Raw genomic sequence first — 21,919 nt, 5'->3', positions numbered from 1 at the left:
ACTATTGTTTCAGATCGTGATACTAAATTTCTTAGCCACTTTTGGAGATGTTTATGGGCTAAGTTGGGGACTAAGCTGCTTTTTAGTACTACTTGTCACCCCCAAACTGATGGACAAACTGAAGTAGTCAATAGAACATTGATAGAGGCTAAGGTGTCCCGATGTTTCGATGAGATGGTGGCTATCGTTTTCTGTGGGAGTCGACCTTGACGATCCGACTACGAACGTGCGAGACGTCGCGCCTTAGCAATCGCTAAACCAACTTCCGAGGGTTATTGACCAAGCCGGAGCACGATCAACCTGACCACGAGGATCTGTTTCCTGCGAGCAAACGAAGAACAAGCAAGAAACTGAGATTGCAATCGGGATATTGCGAATATAAGATGAAAGCTTTATTGATCAAGGTGGGGTTCTGTGACGTCTTGGTCTGGTCGTTGGACACAAACGAAGTACGCGAAGTTGCAGCTATGGCGAACTTTTAATCTAAACAAAACCCAAAGTCTAAACGACGCCCTAAGGGCTGTATATATGGAGGAAGAGGGGGGAATTTCGTGGCCCTTGAGGGTGGGGTCCGAAACCAACCCTAACTCTTGTTTCCCCACACATACGGACTCTAAAAATAGCCTATACTTAAGTATTTCGAAATTACATGGGCCTGGCCCATTAATAAGGTGACGCAGCACCTAGAATAGCCTATGGACGAATATTATGAAGTGGCATCTTGTATATTTCGTCCAAGGCTTCATGCACTCCTTATGGCGGCTTCAAAGTCCTGAAATCATCACTTGTAACTCCGTTCTTGATCCCCTTGCGCATGCCATCAACTCCATGCGTGTTCTTGCTCCAATGTTCATCCTTCTCCAAGCTAGGCCCTTCATTTGTAAGCAAAACAAATGTATCCAATTTAGGCAGCATCATAATCTCATGAACATTAGAATCATTACCAAGAAACGAAAGTACCTGGTAATTTAATTGGCGTGCGCGAGCTCTAGTAATTGGTCCAGTATATGTAACAGTAGGGGCTGTGGGTGTAACAATGGTATTGATGTCCTCATCATCCTCCCCTTCTTGAAATGAAGTCGTCCTCGACGGAAGCGCATCTTCCTCACCCAAATAAGGCTTCAAATCTGCAATGTTAAAAGTGGGACTAACCCCAAAATCTACAGGTAGCTCAAGTTTATATGCATTATCATTTATTTTCTCTAACACCTTAAAAGGACCGTCAGCGCGTGGCATTAGCTTTGATTTGCGCAGATTAGGAAATCTATCTTTACGCAAATGTAACCAAACAAGATCTCCAGGCGCAAACACAACATGTTTTCTACCCTTATCTCTAGCAAGTTTATATTTAGCATTCATACCCTCAATGTTTTCCTTAGTTAACTCATGCATTTTTAAAATCAATTCAGAACGTTCTTTAGCATCAAAATTAACCTTCTCTGAAGATGGAAGAGGCAACAAATCAATAGGTGCACGAGGTAGGAAACCATACACAATTTCAAAAGGGCACATCTTAGTAGTAGAATGCAATGAGCGATTATAAGCAAATTCAATATGAGGCAAGCATTCTTCCCACATTTTCTTGTTATTCTTCAAAACAGCCCTAAGCATAGTAGACAATGTTCTATTGACTACTTCAGTTTGTCCATCAGTTTGGGGGTGACAAGTAGTACTAAAAAGCAGCTTAGTCCCCAACTTAGCCCATAAACATCTCCAAAAGTGGCTAAGAAATTTAGTATCACGATCTGAAACAATAGTATTTGGCACACCATGTAAGCGAATAATTTCACGAAAGAACAAATCAGCAACATTAACAGCATCATCGCTTTTATGACATGGTATAAAATATGCCATTTTCGAGAACCTATCCACGACAACAAATATGCTATCCCTCCCCTTCTTTGTTCGAGGTAAACCTAAAACAAAGTCCATAGATATATCCTCCCAAGGAACACTAGGTACAGGCAAAGGCATATATAAACTATGAGGATTGAGTCGTGACTTAGCTCTTTGACATGTAGTGCAGCGAGCAACAAAACGCTCAACATCCCGTCTCATCTTTGGCCAAAATAAATGTGTAGCAAGTATATCCTCCGTCTTCTTGACGCCAAAGTGTCCCATTAATCCTCCTCCATGCGCCTCCTGCAACAACAAAAGACGAACGGAGCTAGCTGGAATGCATAGCTTGTTAGCACGAAACACAAATCCATCGTTAAGAACGAACTTGTTCCAAGTTCTCCCTTCCTTACAATTCTGCAATACATCTTTAAATTCAGCATCATGAACATATTGATCTTTGATGGTCTCCAAACCAAATATTTTAAAGTCAAGTTGTGAAAGCATAGTATAACGACGAGACAAGGCATCAGCAATAACATTTTCTTTACCCTTCTTGTGTTTAATGACATAAGGGAAAGTCTCAATGAATTCAACCCATTTAGCATGTCTACGGTTCAGTTTTGCTTGACTTTTAATATGTTTCAAAGATTCATGATCAGAATGTATAACAAATTCTCTGGGCCATAAATAATGTTGCCATGTTTCTAAGGTCCGAACAAGAGCATATAATTCTTTATCATAAGTAGAATAGTTCAGACTAGGCCCACTCAATTTTTCAGAAAAGTATGCAACAGGTTTTCCATCTTGTAATAACACACCTCCTAATCCAATTCCACTAGCATCACATTCAAACTCAAAAGTCTTATTAAAATTAGGAAGTTGGAGTAAAGGAGCATGTGTCAACTTATCTTTCAAAACCGTGAAGGCTTCTTCCTGTGCGGTACCCCAAACAAAAGGCACATCCTTCTTTGTAAGCTCGTTGAGAGGTGCAGCAATGGTGCTGAAATCTCTCACAAAACGCCTATAAAAACCAGCGAGGCCAAGGAAACTCCTCACTTGTGTGACCGTTTTGGGCTGCGGCCAACTCTCAATAGCTTCAATCTTGGCTTTATCAACTTCAATTCCCTGTGGAGTAACAACATAGCCAAGAAAAGATACTCGGTCGGTGCAAAAGGTGCACTTTCCAAGGTTTCCAAACAAACGTGCATCACGTAGAGCAATAAAAACAGCACGTAAATGTTCCAAATGTTCCTCCAAAGATTTGCTATAAATCAATATGTCATCAAAGTAAACTACCACAAATCGTCCAATGAAAGCACGTAAAACTTCGTTCATTAACCTCATGAAAGTACTAGGTGCATTAGTTAACCCAAAAGGCATGACTAACCACTCATATAATCCAAACTTAGTTTTAAATGCGGTTTTCCATTCATCACCCAATTTCATACGAATTTGATGGTATCCACTACGCAAATCAACTTTGGAGAATATTGTAGAGCCACTCAATTCATCAAGCATATCATCTAGCCTAGGAATAGGATGACGATAACGAATAGTAATATTATTAATGCCTCTACAATCAACGCACATACGCGACGTACCATCCTTTTTCGGCACTAAAATGATAGGAACAGCACAAGGACTAAGGGATTCGCGTATATAACCTTTGTCGAGCAGTTCTTGTACTTGACGCATAATCTCCTTCGTCTCCTCTGGATTGGTACGGTATGGTGCACGGTTGGGTAGCGAAGCACCGGGAATTAAGTCAATTTGATGCTCAATCCCTCGAATAGGTGGTAATCCCGGTGGCACGTCTTGTGGAAAGACGTCAGCGAACTCCTGCAAAATGTTAGTGACAGCAGGGGGCAAAGAGGAAGGCACGTCCTCGAATGAAAATAATGCCTCTTTGCACACAAAAGCATAGCAAACAGATTTGCTGAAATCTAGCTCATCAATATCAGATTTGGTGGCAAGTAAACATGCACTTTTCAATTTAATTTCAGAAACAACAGTAGATGGTTTATTATTAGGCTTCATTTGGTGCTCAAATTCTTTTGCCACAATCTGATTTTCACTCTTATTTGTCTCCTGTTTTGCTTTATTAGCTCTATTAATATCATCTTTCAAAATGGAATCAGGAGTCATAGAAAGCAAAGTAATATTTTTATCGTTATGAACAAGAGTATACTGATTGTTTCTACCATGGTGTACAGAATTTTTATCAAATTGCCATGGTCTACCAAGTAATAAAGAACATGCTTGCATAGGTACCACATCACAATCAACATAATCAGCATATGTAGAGATACTAAAATGCACACGAACAGTACGTGTTACCTTAACCTTGCCGCTGTTGTTGAACCATTAGATGTAGTAAGGATGTGGATGTGGTCTTGTGGTGAGAGATAGCTTCTCCACCATCTTCATGCTAGCCAAGTTATTGCAGCTCCCTCCATCTATGATCACGCGAACAGAACGTTCCTTCACAACTTCCTTTGTATGGAACAAATTATGCCTCTGATTTTGCTCAGCTTGTGTAACCTGCACACTCAAAACACGTTGAGCAACTAAACATTCATACCTGTCAGCATCTTCAGGAGCCATGTATTGCGTCTCATGATCAGAATCGTCTCCACCGTGTTCGTCACGTGTAATAAGAGCCAAAGTCTCCTCATCATAGTCACTAGCGGACTCATACCCACCATCCTCAGTAACAATCATCACACGCTTAGATGGGCATTCTCTCGCATAATGACCTCCACCCTTGCAACGTCGACAAATAATATCATGTGTTTGCCCTGTTGATGCCATGGATGAAGAAGAGCTCTTTGCAGGCCCAGAAGGTGTGCTCTTGGCAGATAGTGGTGATTGTGCCTGCTTTATTGTATCACGGTTGGAGGTGGTAGCCGACGGAGGCGCCGGTGTAGCAGAACGTGTGGAAGTAGATGATGCACGTGGTGTCCATGATGAAGGTCGACCTGCAGAAAAGTTAGTCCGCGCCAATGCCTGTCGATCCTGCACTTCACGTTCAGCTTTACAAGCAAGATGGAATAAACGAGTGATATTAGTATACTCCTTATACTCTAGAATCGTCTGAATCTCTCTATTTAATCCACCCATAAAACGTGCAAGCATAGCTTCATTCTCCTCAACAATACCACATCTAATCATGCCAGTTTGTAATTCCTGATAATATTCTTCTACAGAATTTTTTTCCCTGTCTTAGGCGCTGCAATTTTTGAAGTAATTCACGTTGATAATATGGTGGAACCCAACAAGTACGCATAGCAGTTTTCAAAGTAGCCCAAGTAGCCGGAATAGGATATAATCTACAATGCTCAGACCACCAAACACATGCAAAACTAGTGAAAGCACAAACAGTAGCAGGAACACGTCTCTCCTCGGGATATTGTAAACATGTAAATCATTGTTCAGTTTCTAACTCCCAAGTAAGATATATATCAGGAACATATCTACCCTCAAATGGTGGAATATTCAATTTTAGTTTAGGGAGATGGTCATGATCTCGTACCTGAGGGTGAGCTCTACCATTGCCATTATTTGCATGTGGACGACCTGGTGGTTGCTGTGCTGTTGGTGGCACGTAGTTCTGATTTTGATCAACCTCATCCTCATAATCTCCCACATAAGCATCCTCCTCCAAATCAGCAGTAGGAGCCACAGAAGTATCAACAGCAGCACCAGCAGTTTGGCCCGACTGAAGAGAGACACGGCTCGCTCGGCGGAGGGCTGTTTCCCGACGTGGAGGTAGTCGGAGTTGTTGCTGTTGTTGCAGAGGTGCGGCAGGAGCAGCCGGTGGTGGTGGTGGAAAACGCGAAAGCAATTCAGCAAACTTGTTATCGAGCTTTGTTTCAAATGTCTTCTCCATGCCATCTATCTTCTCCATGGCCTCTTCAAATCTGTTTATCACATCTTGCACCTGTCCATTCATCATTTGCTGAAACGTATCATGAAGCTCCTTGTTCGTCAAGTTCTCCCAGTCAGTCTCGTCGGCTTGTGATCCTGGCATGGTTAGCAGCAATAGAAACACACAAGAATATGATCCTACAGACTACTAACAAGTGGTGGTGGTGGCGGGTGTCACAAATCCGTCAAGAAAATCTCAAATTCTTACCAGTTCTTACCCAGCAGCAGGCGGTGATCGGCAACCGTTGTAGTCAAAAACTCTCAAAAGCTTGGATAGAGCGATTGCCAGGGAGAGTCAAACGCACGACGTAGATGTATGTGGAGCTGGAAAGGCTTATAGTATGGTAGCAAAAAGGGTCAGCAATAATCAATTCAAAGATGCAAAGTTGAATAAACGCTCAACGACGGTACTGTGCTGGTCCTAGGCTAGACCGTGCTAGAGACGCGAGCCTAGAACACTAACAAAATCACGGCGCTGCACGTAAATAAGGGAAAAGCACACTCTGGAACTTTTTTTCGCTCTTTTTTTGCGCTCCTTTTTTTGCGCTCTATTTTTTGCGAAAAATCACTATAATGGCGAGTGTCTCAAAACTCTTCCCTCGTCAAATTGATAGGATGGGCACGAAAAAAAATTCACTTTTTTTCGGAAATCAGGGCAGCGACGATGAAAAAGTGCGACAAAAAATCACTATGATAGCACGTGGCTCAAAAGACTCAGAAAAGCCTAAAAATAGGATAGGGAAAAAAATTAACCGTGAAAATTTTGGCCTAAAAACTGCCCGGGGGTCTTTTTTTTCCGAGACCTACGCAGGTAAGGAAACACGACTCGGAATTTAGATTGATCTCAAGAACAAACCTAATATGAGAAGAATTCGGATTGGTGGTGGATATATGGTTGTGGTATATGGCAGCGGTGGTGGTATGTGGTAGTGGTGGTGGTATATGGATACAGATTGGTGGTGGTATATGGATACGGATTGGTGGTGGTATATGGATATGGATTTAGAGCGATGGCGGATAAGCAAAAGTGGTAGATGGGCGATGATGATGGTGCGGCGGCGGCGTGACAACTTATGACCAGAACTCGAAACTCTAAAAGACTAGACTCTAAGACCAGCAACTTGACACGACGATGCAACCGCAAATTCAACAAAGCAAAAACGCTAAAAAGATTATGCAAAGGCTCAGATTGGTTTGTATGTGATGAACTAACCCTAATTTTTTTTGTGGCTTTTTTTTCGTGGACTGTAGGTATGAAGAACAGACTCGATCTAATCTACGAAAAACTGTAAAAATCTCACCGAGCAACCAGGAAATCTGATACCACTTGATAGGGGCTAAGGTGTCCCGATGTTTCGATGAGATGGTGGCTATCGTTTTCTGTGGGAGTCGACCTTGACGATCCGACTACGAACGTGCGAGACGTCGCGCCTTAGCAATCGCTAAACCAACTTCCGAGGGTTATTGACCACGCCGGAGCACGATCAACCTGACCACGAGGGTCTGTTTCCTGCGAGCAAACGAAGAACAAGTAAGAAACTGAGATTGCAATCGGAATATTGCGAATATAAGATGAAAGCTTTATTGATCAAGGTGGGGTTCTGTGACGTCTTGGTCTGGTCGTTGGACACAAACGAAGTACGCGAAGTTGCAGCTATGGCGAACTTTTAATCTAAACAAAACCCAAAGTCTAAACGACGCCCTAAGGGCTGTATATATGGAGGAAGAGGGGGGAATTTCGTGGCCCTTGAGGGTGGGGTCCGAAACCAACCCTAACTCTTGTTTCCCCACACATACGGACTCTAAAAATAGCCTATACTTAAGTATTTCGAAATTACATGGGCCTGGCCCATTAATAAGGTGACGCAGCACCTAGAATAGCCTATGGACGAATATTATGAAGTGGCATCTTGTATATTTCGTCCAAGGCTTCATGCACTCCTTATGGCGGCTTCAAAGTCCTGAAATCATCACTTGTAACTCCGTTCTTGATCCCCTTGCGCATGCCATCAACTCCATGCGTGTTCTTACTCCAATGTTCATCCTTTTCTAAGCTAGGCCCTTCATTTGTAAGCAAAACAAATGTATCCAATTTAGGCAGCATCATAATCTCATGAACATTAGAATCATTACCAAGAAACGAAAGTACCTGGTAATTTAATTGGCGTGCGCGAGCTCTAGTAATTGGTCCAGTATATATAACAGTAGGGGTTGTGGGTGTAACAATGGTATTGATGTCCTCATCAAACATTGTCTACTATGCTTAGGGCTGTTTTGAAGAATAACAAGAAAATGTGGGAAGAATGCTTGCCTCATATTGAATTTGCTTATAATCGTTCATTGCATTCTACTACTAAGATGTACCCTTTTGAAATTGTGTATGGTTTCCTACCTCGTGCACCTATTGATTTGTTGCCTCTTCCATCTTCAGAGAAGGTTAATTTTGATGCTAAAAAACGTTCTGAATTGATTTTAAAAATGCATGAGTTAACTAAGGAAAACATTGAGCGTATGAATGCTAAATATAAACTTGCTGGAGATAAGGGTAGAGAACATGTTGTGTTTGCGCCTGGAGATCTTGTTTGGTTACATTTGCGTAAAGATAGATTTCCTAATCTGCGCAAATCAAAGCTAATGCCACGTGCTGATGGTCCTTTTAAGGTGTTAGAGAAAATAAATGATAATGCATATAAACTTGAGCTACCTGTAGATTTTGGGGTTAGTCCCACTTTTAACATTGCAGATTTGAAGCCTTATTTGGGTGAGGAAGATGCGCTTCCGTCGAGGACGACTTCATTTCAAGAAGGGGAGGATGATGAGGACATCAATACCATTGTTACACCCACAGCCCCTACTGTTACATATACTGGACCAATTACTAGAACTCGCGCACGCCAATTAAATTAGCAGATACTTTCATTTCTTGGTAATGATTCTAATGTTCATGAGATTATGATGCTGCCTAAATTGGATACATTTGTTTTGCTTACAAATGAAGGGCCTAGCTTGAAGAAGGATGAACGTTGGAGCAAGAACACGCATGAAGTTGATGGCATGCGCAAGGGGATCAAGAACGGAGTTACAAGTGATGATTTCAGGATTTTGAAGCCGCCACAAGGAGTGCATGAAGCCTTAGACGAAATATACAAAATGCCACTTCATAATATTCGTCCATAGGCTATTCTAGGTGCTGCGTCACCTTATTAATAGGCCAGGCCCATGTAATTTCGAAATAAGTATAGACTATTTTTAGAGTCCGTATGTGTGGGGAAACAAGAGTTAGGGTTGGTTTCAGACCCCATCCTCAAGGGCCACAAAATTCCCCACTCTTCCTCCATATATACAGCCCTTAGAGCGTCGTTTAGACTTTGGGTTTTGTTTAGATTAAAAGTTCGCCATAGCTGCAACTTCGCTTACTTCGTTTGTGTCGAACGACCAGACCAAGACGTCACAAAACCCCACCTTGATCAATAAAAATTTCATCTTATATTCGCAATATCCCGATTGCAATCTCAGTTTCTTGCTTGTTCTTCGTTTGCTCGCAGGAAACAGACCCTCGTGGTCAGGTTGATCGTGCTCCGGCGTGATCAATAACCCTCGAAAGTTGGTTTAGCGATTGCTAAGGCGCGACGTCTCGCACGTTCGTAGTCGGATCGTCAAGGTCGACTCTCACAGAAAACGATAGCCACCATCTCATCGAAACATCGGGACACCTTAGCCCCTATCAGAAGTTGCCACAGAAAAATCATCATCTTAAGATGAATTTTAACTTTCCATACCATTTTATAATTAGCACTGTGCAAGAGAAAAACTACTAACCGGGGTTATGGTAAGCCTGTCGTGGCTGCACAGATTGGAAGGAGCTGTAGGAGTAGATGTCGACGGGAGCACTGGTGTTGTTGCTGCTCGAGTCCATGACCCTGGTTTGATGGCGACCCCCTTGCCTGTTGAGGTACACAAAATGACGTTGATGCCGTCATGGAAATGGCGCGACACACCCCGCTCTATCGTCTTCATGGCCTCTTTCAAGGAAACATGGACTAATCGGTTTGCTATACCATGCACAAATTATTTCACAAAACCTTGGCATTATTTCATCTGTCTAACAGGTCATTCATATGTAGAATAAAACCCCCATGGTGGGATGGTAAAATGGTACTGATATATTAGAACCTACCATTCTCGGGTTCTTAAAGACAATTTGCACAGCAGCAGCCTCGCTGAGATGCTCTCAAAGACCATCGTAGGCAAATATCAGAAAGTGGTCAATTGGTTTGAGCTTGCGAACATGAATTTGTGGTTCAGCGGTAAGAGCTAGCCTCTTCAATGCAATAACAAGGCCAATTTTCTGAAATATTCGGTCCATGTTGTACTCCGGCTTCTTCAAGTAAATATCACCAATGGATCTTGACACCTGATAGTACATCAATCAAATGTTAGCTCATGTTATCTATCTATCTTTTGCTCTGCTTTGTATTGAACTTCATATCACAAGTTCTCCTAAGAGGGCAAACTAACTAATGAGTGATGACAAAAAATGGCAAGCATAAGCTAATCACCAAACAATGACAAGTTTATTAGCTCTAGAACGATAAATAGAGTATCTTATCACCAAAAGTGAAAGAGTAAATATGGACTGTCATACCAGGAATCCAGGATTCAGCATACTATATATGCAAAGTTGCAGCCACCAGGATTGCTACAATAGAGTGTCAATTCCAGTATTCGCTTGATAAGAGGAAAATTCTTCAGTACGTTAAGCAAGTTTCCAAGAACACAGTGAAAATCTTTTTAATTGGGATAATTACCATTTTTGAAATATGGCATACTTCATCTAACCCCTTACACACCCTCAACTTATTAACAAACCTAACTAAAATGAAGGTCGACGGTCAATTTCTTTCCAATTGTTACCTAGAAACACACTCAAAAGTCAAGGACATTAGTTAAATTCCAGGATATGACATCTAATGGCTCTATGCTATAAATTAGGCAGCTCTGAATCTCTGATATAATTTCATTACAATTATTCATATACCAGATTTCAGTGTGCAAACAAACTACCCAAAATCATAACGCAGACAAACCGGCGAAAAACCAACAGCTCCAAATGTTATCATCAATCAGTGATTTTTGCCTGTAATCTCTGACAGGGAGGCATGAAACTAATCAGATGGAATGGTATATCTATCGCGGTCTCACCTGAATCCCACTGTAAATAAACAAAATTATACGCACTTGCCCAAGGATATCATTCAATGTTCTAATGGATAAAACCTCAAGAATATGCAGGACTTCACATCTTAGAAAATACAGGAATACTAAACCAGGATCGCTCCATTTTTTGGAAGAACCGAAGGCTGGCCCAATGATACCAACATCAATCATGTCGCCCCAACACGAAAATCAAAAATCAATCATCACACTGCCTACCATGTTTTCTTCCATTTTGAGTCACCAACTTCGCTAACGAAAATTGCCTACTCGGATAAAGAAAAAAACCACATTTCAATTTGAAAGGAAATCATATCAAACATAGCGAAAACCTTCTGACGCTCCAAGTCACGTCCACAGAATCGGCCATCGCGTGATAGCCAGCTGCTCTTTCAACCCATGGTGATTCTGAAATCATCCTATGGTTTTCCTAAAAGAGCAAAAAAGAAAGGTATATAAGTTACAAGAAAATGCACACATGCAAAATTAGCCGGCACATGCAACTTTGTTTTTTCAAAATCACTAATATAAATTACAATGGCATGAGACAACTTCACTGCTAAACCAAAGTGTCCAGATTTTCTTTATGCCTACAGAAGTTAAAAAATGGAACAACTTCATCAAGAAAATGCTTCTCTTCAGTGCACTTATCAAGCTTTGGTGTAACGTTCAGAGCGTATCATGTAGTAGTAGAAACTTATAATTAATTCTATTTGATTTCTAGTAGAAGTGACTTATATCGGTAGTACATTATCTCAAAACCAGAGTCACAATGAACTTATAAGCTGATAATAAACGTCGATCAGATCATTGTACTCTCCGACAATCTAAAAGAGAGAAGGAGCAGATTTGTCAAAGAAAATGCACAGAAACATACCATAGATTACATCTTAACTTTCATGTTCAATAGAGCTTCATCCATTACTGCACCACCATTACATATCAACACATGGCATCTGCTTTGGACATAATACATGATGGACGTAGCCGTCACGAGCATAATCCCAAACCTTTGGCGTTTCTAATTCAAGTGAAAAGTGGTGCTCGGTTTCTCTCCAGTGTTCAATAACATGACTGTTGGGCTGGCATGGAGTGGAGCGGGGTGAGGCGCTGCAATTATCCAAAATTTCACATGCTATCAAGTTATAATAGTAAAGCTTGCCAGAATAAAGATGTGAAAATGACTTCTGTGTATCAGCCCACATGTAAAACATACAAGATTTATTCTGCCCCACAGAGATTAAACCAATGTGATATGTAGAACCCAAAAGACAGAACACTTATTTTTATGAAGAGGCAACTCCTTAAATGAATGTACGAAACACAAGCATTAAGCAGGGAATCAGCTGAATAAGAGTTCTTTAACATGGAGTAGGGAGAGATCAAGTCTGCTTATTTTATCCTATCTCAAAGCGCAACTTATGTGACTTGAAAATTATACTACTCCCTCCTTCGGAAATTCATGTCGCTCAAACGGATGTATCTAGCACTGAAATATGTTTAGATACATCCATTTGAGCGATAAGTATTTCTGCACAAAGGTAGTACTATTTTTTTCTCAAATATGAGCTCAACGGTATAATAACCTGTATTAAGTATAACCCACATTTGGTTTGTTAAATTGATGGTCAAAGTTAGATTTTGAAAGGTGTGAGCTTTTTCGTCACAATTGTGTGTATGTTCTCCCTGAATGATGTAGTGTCATAAAATAATTTCTCTACATAAACTTAAAGTAGGAACGACAATAGTTTACCAAATGTACACAATTCTGAAAGATAATTATTCACCTTCAAATAGCATGGAAAATATAAAATAAGATGTGAATAGTTTGATGAGAAACCTCTTGCCAAGTCAGTAGACATTATTGTAAGTCATTGCATTTTATCTACAACTCCATGATCCTCATTATAATCTGGAAGATGGAATTGCACAGTAACACTCATGGGTCCCCAGCTTCTAAGCAGGCTAATTGATTTCTTAAAATATTTTTTAAGTGGAAAAGAATGAACCAAGACATGACTACGTATTACACACCCATCCTTCTTTCTTGGAGCCTCTATACATAGAGACCACATATGAATAGAAATTAGCACGAACTGTTCGCCTAATTGGTTCAGACTGAATATTGACAGAAGGAAATGCCACAATACATGCTTCTCATGCACTGAATATTTATGTGCAAACAGAAATCGGACAACACCAAATTTGACAAGTGAATGCCTAAATATCTAAAGCATCAGTCCACGTCAAAAAATCAGTCCACATACTTCAGTTTGTAAAAACTAAAGCAAATGTCTAAATACCTGCATCTAATACAGTAGAAATACAGATGAAGAAGCCAACTTCAGTTTGATGATTCGTAGATACCTGATTATCGTTGTATTGGCCAATAAGTTGGGAATGTTAACTGAAGCCTCGTCGGTTGTGGCTGTGATTTGATTATGACAGGGGACGGGAGCCCAAGAGACTCTGGCACGCCGCCGCTGCCCCATCTTTCCACTCCCCATGTGGTGCCTGCCGCCGCCGCTAGGACCTCGCGACGTCCTGAGGTCGATGAAGTGCGGTCGCCATTGGATCGGACCAGGAGATGGGTTAGAGAGACACGGATCCGGTGTAAGCAAGGGTGGGGGTGGCCAGATCGGCACCATGGTGCTTGCCGCAGCTCTCCTCTTGTCTAGTTCAACCGCTCGCTGGGCATGGGAGAGGCGGCAGGGCCATGCGGGCCAAGCGAGCTGCAAGCCCGGCAGCGAGGGGCGGCGAGGAAGCGAGAGGCGGCGAGGAGTCGTGCGCGCGGGGGGATGGGGGCCGTGGGGCTGTGCGGTTTCAGGAGCGAGGGGCAGGGCGTGGGGTGGGGAGCGTTTTTTTTTCTTTTTGAGAAGGGGCGGGTAGGATTAGCGATCGATGGCGCGGCGTGGCTTAATTGCGTGCCTTGTTGCGTTAAACATAGAGGTGTTTTAGACCTTTGGATATAATAGATAGACGGTTCTAGTTATTTGGATCTTTCCCCTTCTTCCTTGGTAGTAGATTAGCGTTTGTGCCAAGTAGAACCGTTGGGAAGGCTTGGGGAAAATTTTGTTAAACTAGCTGTAAAAAAACAGAAACTTTAGCGCTCACGAGAACTGCTGTCATTTTTATTTGAAAAGTGTTATTTAGTTAATTATTTTTGAAGATGATCAATAGATAAATTCCTCACGTCCAGCAATTTATTTTAGAATTTTTGGGGTTCCAGATCTTGCGCTAGCTACAGATTACTACAGACTGTTCTGTTTTTGACACATTCTGTTTTTCGTGTGTTGTTTGGTTATTTTGATGAATCTATGGCTAGTAAAATAGTTTATAATCCATATAGAAGTTGGAATACAGTAGGTTTAACACTAATATAAATAAAGAATGAGTTCATTACAGTACCTTGAAGTGGTCTCTTGTTTTCTTTCGCTAAAGGAGCTCACGAGTTTTCTATTTTGAGTTTTGTGTTGTGAAGTTTTCAAGTTTTGGGTGAATTCTTTTGATGGATCATGAAAGAAGGAGTGGCAAGAGCCTAAGCTTGGGGATTCCCATGGCACCCCCAATATAATCCAAGGACACCAAAAAGTCAAAGCTTGGGGATGCCCCGGAAGGCATCCCCCTCTTTCGTCCACTTCCATCGGCAATTTACTTGGAGCTATATTTTTATTCATCAACATGATATGTGTTTTGCTTGGAGCGTCTTGTATTATTTGTGTCTTTGTGTCTTAGTATGCCACAATCATCCTTGCTGTACACACCTTTTGAGAGAGCCATACATGAATTAAAATTTGATAGAATACTCTGTGTGCTTCACTTATATCTTTTGAGCTAGATGATTTTGCTCTATGTGCTTCACTTATATCTTTTGAGCGTAGTAGTTTTGCTCTATGTGATTCACTTGTATCTTTTGAGCTAGATAGTTTTGCTCTATATGCTTCACTTATATCTTTTGAGCGTTATAATTTTGCTCTATGTGCTTCACTTAGATCTTTTAGAGCCCGGTGGTGGATTTGTTTTAAAGAAACTATTGATCTCTCATGCTTCGCTTAAATTATTTTGAGATTTTCTTAATAGCATGGTAATTTGCTTAATAATAATATGCTTGGTATTCAAGATTTGTGAAACTTTCTTTTGAGTGTGTTGAATACTAAGAAAAGATTGAAGCATGATAATTGTTTTGAGATATGGAGGTGATAATATTAAAGTCATGCTAGTTGAGTAGTTGTGAATTTAAAGAATACTTGTGTTAAGGTTTGTGATTCCCGTAGCATGCATGTATGGTGAACCGTTATGTAACAAAGTCGGAGCATGATTTATTTATTGATTGTCTTCCTTATGAGTGGTAGTCGGGGATGAGCGATGGTCTTTTCCTATCAATCTATCCCCCTAGGAGCATGCGCATAATACTTTGCTTTGATAACTTCTAGACTTTTGGAATAGGTATATGAGTTCTTTATGACTAATGTTGAGTCCATGGATTATACGCACTCTCACCCTTCCACCTTTACTAGCCTCTCTAATACCGCGCACCTTTCGCCGGTATCATACACGTACCATATACCTTTCTCAAAACAGCCACCATACCTACCTATTATGGCATTTTCATAGCCATTCCGAGATATATTGCCATGCAACTTTCCACCATCTAGTTCATCATGACACATTCATCATTGTCATATTGCTTAGCATGATCATGTAGTTGACATAGTATTTGTGGCAAAGCCACCGTTCATAATTTCTTCATACTTGTCACTCTTGATTCATTGCATATCCCGGTACACCGCCGGAGGCATCCATATAGAGTCATACTTTGTTTTAGAATCAAGTTGTAATCATTGAGTTGTAAATAAATAAAAGTGTGATGATCATCATTCAATAGAGCATTGTCCCAATAAAAAAGAGAGAAAGGCCAAAAAAAGAAGGCCCAAAAAAAGAAAATAAAGAAAATGGGGCAATGCTACTATCTTTTTTTCCACACTTGTGCTTCAAAGTAGCACCATGATATAGCAAGTCTCATATATTGTGCTTCAAAGTAGCACCATGTTCTTCATATAGAGAGTCTCATATGTTGTCACTTTCATATACTAGTGGGAATTTTACATTATAGAACTTGGCTTGTATATTCCAATAATGGGCTTCCTCAAATTGCCCTAGGTCTTCGTGAGCAAGCAAGTTGGATGCACACCCACTAGTTTCTTTTGTTGAGCTTTCATACATTTATAGCTCTAGTGCATCCGTTGCATGGCAATCCCTACTCACTCACATTGATATCTATTGATGGGCATCTCCATAGCCCGTTGATACGCCTAGTTGATGTGAGACTATCTTCCCCTCCTTTTTGTCTTCTCCACAACCACCATTCTATTCCACCTATAGTGCTATATCCATGGCTCACGCTCATGTATTGCGTGAAGATTGAAAAAGTTTTGAAAAAGTTAGAGTATGAAACAATTGCTTGGTTTGTCATCGGGGTTGTGCATGATTTAAATACTTTGTGTGGTGAAGATGGAGCATAGCCAGACTATATGATTTTGTTGGGATAACTTTCTTTGACCATGTTATTTTGAGAAGACATAATTGCTTTGTTAGTATGCTTGAAGTATTATTATTTTCTATGTCAATATAAACTTTTGTCTTGAATCTTTCTAATCTGAATATTCATACCACAATTAAGAAGATTTGCATTGAAATTATGCCAAGTAGCACTCCGCATCAAAAATTCTCTTTTTATCATTTACCTACTCGAGGACGAGCAGAAATTAAGCTTGGGGATGCCTGATACGTCTCCAACGTATCTATAATTTTTGATTGCTCCATGCTATATTATCTATTATTTTGGACTATATTGGGCTTTATTTTCCACTTTTATATTATTTTTGGGACTAACCTATTAACCGGTGGCCCAGCCCAGAATTGCTGTTTTTTGTCTATTTCAGTGTTTTGAAGAAACGCAATATCAAACAGAGTCCAAACGGAATAAAATCTTCGGGAACGTGATTTTCTCACCGAACGTGATCCAGGAGACTTGGACCCTACTCCAAGGAACAAAAGAGGCGGTCACGAGGGTGGGGGGCGCGCCCCCCTACCTCGTGGGACCCTCGTTGCTCCTCCGGCGTACTTCTTCCTCATATATATACACACGTACCCCCAAACGATCAGAACAGGAGCCAAAAACCTAATTCCACCGCCGCAACTTTCTGTATCCAGGAGATCCCATCTTGGGGCCTGTTCCGGAGCTCCGCCGGAAGAGGGCCGTCATCACGGAGGGCTTCTACATCATCATAGCCTCTCCGATGAAGTGTGAGTAGTTTACCTCAGACCTTCGGGTCCATAGTTAGTAGCTAGATGGCTTCTTCTCTCTCTTTGAATCTCGATACAAAGTTCTCCCCATCTCTTGTGGAGATCTATTCGATGTAATCTTCTTTTTTCGGTGTGTTTGTTGAGACCGATGAATTGTGGGTTTATGATCAAGTCTATCTATGAATAATAGTTGAATCTTCTCTGAATTCTTTTATGTATGATTGGTTATCTTTGCAAGTCTCTTGAATTATCCTTTTGGTTTGGCCAACTAGATTGGTAGTTCTTGCCATGGGAGAAGTGCTTAGCTTTGGGTTCGATCTTGTGGTGTCCTTCCCAGTGATAGAAGGGGCAGCAAGGCACGTATTGTATCGTTGCCATCGAGGATAACAAGATGGGGTTTATTTCATATTGCATGAATTTATCTCTCTACATCATGTCATCTTGCTTAAGGCGTTACTCTGTTTTTAACTTAATACTCTAGATGCATGCTGGATAGCAGTCGATGAGTGGAGTAATAGTAGTAGATGCAGAATCGTTTCGATCTACTTGTCACGGACGTGATGCCTATATACATGATCATGCCTAGATATTCTCATAACTATGCTCAATTCTGTCAATTGCTCAACAGTAATTTGTTCACCCATCGTAGAATACTTATGCTCTTGAGAGAAGCCACTAGTGAAACCTATGGCCCCCGGGTCTATTTTCATCATATCAATCTCCATCACTTTAATCTTGCTTTGCTTTTTTACTTTGTCTTTACTTTTTACTTTGCATCTTTATACCAAAAATATTATATCTATCAGATCTCACTCTTGTAAGTGACCGTGAAGGGATTGACAACCCCTAATCGCGTTGGTTGCGAGTAGCTATCGTCTTGTGCAGGTACGAGGGACTTGAGCGTGGTCTCCTACTGGATTGATACCTTGGTTCTGAAAAACTGAGGAAAATACTTACGCTACTCTGCTGCATCATCCCTTCCTCTTTGGGGAAAACCAACACAAGCTCAAGACGTAGCAAGAAGGATTTCAGCAGCTCGCCCAGTTATTTTTGTTTTGGGTTAATTTGAAAAATGCCACTCCAAATCTAGTGTTTCCGAGAAATGCCACTGCAATTTCCAAATCTTGAAAATGCCATTTCATGCCATTTCAAGTGGCACTTTTCAAAGTCTGGAGTGCGTTTTTCAAAGTTTGCAAATTGCAGTGGCGTTTTCCAAAGTTTGCAAAAATTGCAGTGGCATTTTTCAAAGTTTGGAAATTGCAGTGGCATTTTTATGAATCGCCATAATTGGAGTGGCATTTATCTAATTTGTTTTTGAGACGGAAGCAGGGTGTCAACTGGGCTGTGCGGGGCACTCTGGCCTGTCTAGACAACCTTCTTTTTTATGTTTATCACAGACCAGCCTAGTAGTTTTTTTTCTTTGTGAAAATGGCTAGCCCGGTTTTTTGCGATTTGCCAAGTAAGTCGCTTTGTCAGGCCTGTAGGTCTGCAAATCTTTCAAGACGAGGAGAGCTTCATTCGGCTGGCGAGAAAATGGCCTATCAGTAATGAGAAATGGGATGTACATTTTAAAAATACATCAAACCGGCAATTAGTTTCAAATTTCTTCTTTTCATTTCGAGATTTTAAATTGCGTTGATTTTTATGCGTGGAAAAATTTGTTGGATTTTATATTGATATACATTTATTTATTTTAAATCAGTTTGAATGTGACTCAAAATTTCGGGATTAAAAACAGTTCGTACAACACCGAAATATGCACAATTTCGTATAACTTTTTAACCGTGGCCACAATATGGGCTGTAATGCTAACAAAAACAATATGGGATCCAAAAAAACCTTAAGAATTAGAAAATGAGTTGTAAATTATTAGAAATAATGGCAGATGGGTTGTATGTCCATCCAACGGCTGTCGTGCTTCTTCAATCTCTGCTCTTCCTGCTCCAGCCACTCAAACAAGCGCTAGCGGGACTGCCTGCTCCCTCCTCCCCGCGGCCGGCTGTGCTGCCGCACAGCCCTCACCGCCCCACCGTACTCCCATCGCTGGTGTAGCCAACCCTCTACTCACCCACACCTGCTGTTATTCTTCGATGACGGTAGACGAACCAGTAAACCCTTGTACAGTCGTACTCCCCTCCGCGTGGGAAACAACTATTGAGTCTTCCCTGGCTCCGTGTCTTTCCCTTCCCAGGCCTCGCCGTCGTCCACCGCCCTGGTGCTCTCGGCGCGGCCTAGTCAACGTGATCAACGACCGACATGTATCTGAAGTGGACTGTACGTGGAGAGGCTGACAGCTGGGTCCACGGCCGCACGTAAGGAAATGCCTCCTTATTACGCGCAAAGTAATGATTCCTCCACCTGACATATGGGACCCACCGAAAGGGCCTCTGTATTTCACGAAAAAAACATTACCGCCGCTGACAGCTCGGACCCACCAGCTATATCTTCGCACGCAAGGAAGTGCCTCCTTATTACGCACAAAAAATGAATACTCCCCCTGCTAGCTGGGACCCAGTATAGTGGGACACGGACTTGTGGGCGTACTAAGTTGACGGGGATGGAGGGCTTTGTCAACTTAGCCAATATGCACGATTCTAGCTCCAGTGACCATATGATGTCCATCCAACGGTCGTAGTGCTTCTTCAACCTCTAGTCTTCTTGCTCCAGCCGCCCAAACCAGCGCCGGTCGTGCCTCGTGCTCCTGCCTCCTGTGCCCGGCTGCGATGCCGCGGAGGCCTCACCGCCCCCTACTACTCTCACCACTGGCCAGACCATCCCTCTACTCACCCACACACCCTGTATTCTGCGGCGATGGCAGCCTCACACAGCAGCGAACCAATGAACCCTCATACTCCTCTATGTGTGGTCATCCACTGTCGCGTCTTCCCCGGCTCCGCGTCGTCCCCTTCCTAGGCCTCACCGTCGTCCACCGCCCTGGTGCTCTCGGCGCGGCATGGTCAACATGGTCAAGGAACGGCTTCCATCGGACGTGGACTGTACATGGAGAGGCTGGCAGCTGGGTCCACAGCCGCAGCAAGGAAGTGCCTCCTCATTACGCGAAAAATAATGATTCCTCCACCTGATAGCAGGGACCCACCGGACGGGCAACCGTATTTCGCGAAAAAAAGTTCCCCCCTGACTGCTGGGACCTACCAGCTATATCTTCACATGCAAGGAAGTGCGTCCGGGCAAAATAAACGATTCGCCCCCTGACTACTGGGACCCACCAGCTACATCTTCGCACGCAAGGAAGTGCCTGACAGTCGGGACTCACCTGGTCGAAGCGTACGTAGCGTTGTCATTTTGGCCGCGAACGTGTACGTACATACTGGTCGATGTAGAAGCGCGCACGTGTCGTAGTAGAGGCGCGCACGTAGCATGCACACATATGTACATCGGCTAGTGTGCAAGAAAGAAAATACGACCACGTACGTACAGACGGGTAGGGTCTCGAACACCTACTCACGCATATGTACGCCCAGGGCTCGTGTACATGGCTGGTCGGAACGGAGAAACTGCGTCATCATCGTGTTCATGGGGAGGCAACGGAATGCGTCGTGTTCATCGGGAGGCAACGGAACGCGTGGGAGCCAACCGGCTTGGATGGATAGCCGATGGAAACGAGGCCTGGCATACTGCACAACGGAGGAAACGACCTTGTGTTTGACCGTCCACATTCAGAACGGGATCATGTTCATCGGGAGGGGTCTGGCGTACCGCAAAACGGAGGAAACAGACCTCCTACGATTGAAACGGGGTCCTGTTGATCGGGAGGGGTGTGGCGTACCGCAAAACGGAGGAAACGGACTTGTGTTGGAGCGCTACGGTCGAAACGGGGGTCCTGTTCATCGGGAGGGGTGTGGCGTACCACAAAACGGGACTCCATGGGATACTGTTCATCTCCACCGTCGACCCCCTCCAGCCTCCACGGGCTATTGTTCATCCACCGTCGACCTCCTCCAGCCTCCACCTGCGACTGTTCATCCACGGGCTCCTGTTCATCCAGCCTCCACCGCGCGCTACTCCACCGGCAACCATCACTCTCCACGGGCTACTGTTCATCCATCCCTCCACCGTCTACTGTTCATCCAGCCCTCCACGGGGTCGTCCTGTTCATCAGCCCTTCACGGGGTCCTGTTCATCCAGCCCCAACCGGCTTGATCGATCGGGGTCCTGTTCATCCAAAGACAACACCACAGGGTCCTGTTCATCCACCCACACTAGGAACTGTTCATCCAAACCCCCCCAGCAACGCTCACTATTCATCCAGAGGCAGCATCGATCGGCTTCAGTTAGCAGCAGTAGCGAAGGAATCGCTCGATCGGGTTTAGTTAACAACCATCGATCGATCGCTCGGTTTCAGTAATGCGTAGCCTGCAGTGCAATCGCTCGGGTTCAGTTAGAGCCCAATGCCTCGCTCAAGTTCAGTTAGAGCCCAATGCCTCGCACCCACGTGCGTGCGTGTACGAGAGAAACGCACATCGCTCGGCCCCGACCACCCACCGTAACCCGGAACACCTCGATATTTTCCTCGCCCTCGCTTCTACCACGGTTTTTTCTGTCATGGACGGCCCAAAGAATGTCATGCAGCTGCTTCTCCGGCCCGCCCAGGACGAAAAACCCATTTTCTGTC

The 21,919-nt window shown here is 42.8% G+C and overlaps 1 long non-coding RNA gene across 4 annotated transcripts; it reads right to left on the bottom strand.

Annotated features, from left to right (window-relative positions):
- Positions 1–9,229: 9,229 nt before the first annotated feature.
- LOC125519866 (uncharacterized) lies at positions 9,230–13,845 on the bottom strand. 4 transcript variants are annotated; one of them, XR_007288352.2, is made up of 7 exons: positions 13,348–13,845; positions 11,858–12,090; positions 10,575–11,410; positions 10,412–10,494; positions 9,944–10,180; positions 9,586–9,818; positions 9,230–9,487 (listed from the first exon to the last, which is right to left on the bottom strand). It is a non-coding gene; the product is annotated as an uncharacterized LOC125519866 (long non-coding RNA). The 4 variants fall into 4 exon arrangements; XR_007288349.2 differs by having other exon boundaries at positions 10,412–11,410; XR_007288351.2 differs by having other exon boundaries at positions 9,944–10,494.
- Positions 13,846–21,919: the final 8,074 nt, after the last annotated feature.

This window comes from Triticum urartu, chromosome 7A (genome assembly GCF_056163025.1).
Source record: "Triticum urartu cultivar PI428250 chromosome 7A, HENAU_Tu73, whole genome shotgun sequence".
NCBI classification, from domain to species: Eukaryota; Viridiplantae; Streptophyta; class Magnoliopsida; order Poales; family Poaceae; genus Triticum; species Triticum urartu.
Note: the sequence above shows the minus strand (reverse complement) of the source record. Positions and strands in the feature narration are given on the sequence as shown.